The 2,281-nt window shown below is 42.4% G+C and overlaps 1 pseudogene; it reads left to right on the top strand.

Moving 5' to 3' along the window:
* The first annotated feature begins 1,879 nt into the window (after nt 1–1,879).
* Nucleotides 1,880–1,998, top strand: LOC138468637 (5S ribosomal RNA; annotated as a pseudogene).
* The last annotated feature ends 283 nt before the right edge of the window (nt 1,999–2,281 follow it).

Genomic DNA, 2,281 nt, shown 5'->3' with positions numbered 1-2,281 from the left:
AGAGATATTTTCACTGACCGCATTTTTGCTGGCAATATTTTCACTGCATACCTAATATTCTATTATTTGAATTGTACCCATATCCCATGACTGTAACACTGTGTTGTTCCGCGCTCTGTTGCTCCACAGCTAGACGTTCGCTTAATAAAACTAAGCACTGTAAGCCTCTGCAACTGAATTTGGTCAAATATAAAACGACTTTATTTGCTTTGCACACAATGTTTTCTGAACGAGATATCCTTCGGGCTCCACTGTTCTTCAGGGTAAGCATGAGCTTTCTCTGTCTTCTCTGGTGGGACAGAGTCTTTTAACGCATTATTATTCAGGCGTGCACTACTGGGGCATTGTTTCTGAAAGTTCCAAGTGGGTTAATTTGCTTCCTTGTTCAACATTTTTGCCACTGAGCTACAGTTACAGGCGGATCGAAAACCCCATTTAATAATGTTAAGTTTTAGTCAGATGTTGGGCTTCTTGGCTTGTGGTCTGTGCTACTGGGCTCCTTTATTGAGAGTCAGTGATGACAGTTCCCAACCTTTCAGCTTCAGGGACTCTCTGTATTATTTATGAACACTCAGCACCTCTGTGCTACTTTTACTGATGTCAGGCACCAGAATGGGAAGAATTCCCTTCTTCCTTTTCCTCATCAGTACTACGCCTGCATGAACATGGTCGGGAATTTGCGGAATCCCCCAAATCTTACATGAGTGTGCAACCCTCAAACCTAAGGAAATTGCCCAGAGATGTATCAGGGAAATTCAGGATCACCCAAGGGTACACAACTAGGGCCCTGCTATATCAGAACATTCCCACAATAGATTGTTTATTTGACATTCTTGCCTACTTAGGGGCCTATACACTTGTTATTTGGAGGGATAGACTTTGGGACTATTTCCTTCACATTGCTGTAATTTTAGGATAGATAACGGTTATTTGTTAAAGGGTAGAGGAAGGGGATTTGCACTAAGAGCCTGGGGAAAAGGAGGGGTCAGAGGGAGGGTGCAGCTGGGGAAGGGGATGGTGTGGGATAGAGGTTACATATAAAACAGCACTGACATGAATCATATTTGCTGCACAAAAGCCAGGTGTTCGTCTTTTGGCTTGGATACCCATAGTGCTTTGCTCTCTAGCAATGGATTGGAGGGGAAAATCCAGATGTGACAACTAGGTGGCACTTGCACGTGTGGTGCGTGTTAACTATACTTTTTTTCAAATCATCACACTTCAAAATCTGCCTTTATTACTCAATAATTATCCACCACCTGTAATTGGACTTTTTAGACACATTGATATCCAAGACTAAAACTTTCTAGCTTTATACTTCTTGTGTGGGAACATCTGATTATTTATTATTTGAATACTCTATTCGTACCTTCTATTTGAAACATTTTAGTTGATTGAAAACTACCATTCCAATGGTTGCGCTGTGAGTATTTTAGAATGATGCAGTACGTGACTTGTTTTGTATGAATGTATGGGTGAGGTAAGAGTGGGACAGTTTCAACTGAATTCTCTAGAGGGAGAGGGATGATTGCTACTAAGAAAGAACTATTGATGAAATGTATCATTACATGAACACGTACCTTGGCATATTTGTACTCTTAGCTGATCAAGAATTCCAAGGAGAGGAAGAATGAACCATCATCTCATTGGCGTTAACATTTCAAGGTGGGAGCATTGCTTTAGTTCTGTAAGTGGAAAGGAATTTGTGGTTTGAATGGAAGGGGCACTGGGAGAACTTACTGGCCCGGGTGGAATGAGGGAGTGAGTGAATGTCCTTAACATCATTCAAGTAGAGTTGTTAGATGTTGTTCAGCAATTCTTCACCATTTCCAGGTGGAAACCCACATGGGAATACCAGGTGCAGTAGGCTTAAAAAATAGCCTACGGCCACACCACACTGAATGCACCCAATCTCGTCTGATCTTGGAAGCTGATCAGTGTTTGGCCTGGTTATTACCTGGATGGGAGACTGCCTGGGAACACCAGGTGCTGTGGGCTTAAAGGCACCCTGAACACCAATAAAATCAGCTATGGGCATCACCCACAAACAAGACTATTCTTTCATTTTCTCAAACCAAACAAAGAACTGAAAGTTTCTTCATATCTACGATACAAAGCGCCGGTTTTACTGATTCCCACCCCAAACATATCCTTCCAAGGTGGTAAAATACCTCAACGGGTTGAGCGCTCACTGCTGCGATCTATGTCTGATCTGCAGGTCGCAGGTTTGAATCCCGGCAAGGCCAACTAAGCCTTTCATACTTCCGAGGTCGATAAATGA

The sequence above is a fragment of the Ambystoma mexicanum genome, chromosome 4q (genome assembly GCF_040938575.1).
Source record: "Ambystoma mexicanum isolate Mex_15411 chromosome 4q, UKY_AmexF1_1, whole genome shotgun sequence".
Lineage (NCBI taxonomy): Eukaryota > Metazoa > Chordata > Amphibia > Caudata > Ambystomatidae > Ambystoma > Ambystoma mexicanum.
Note: the sequence above shows the minus strand (reverse complement) of the source record. Positions and strands in the feature narration are given on the sequence as shown.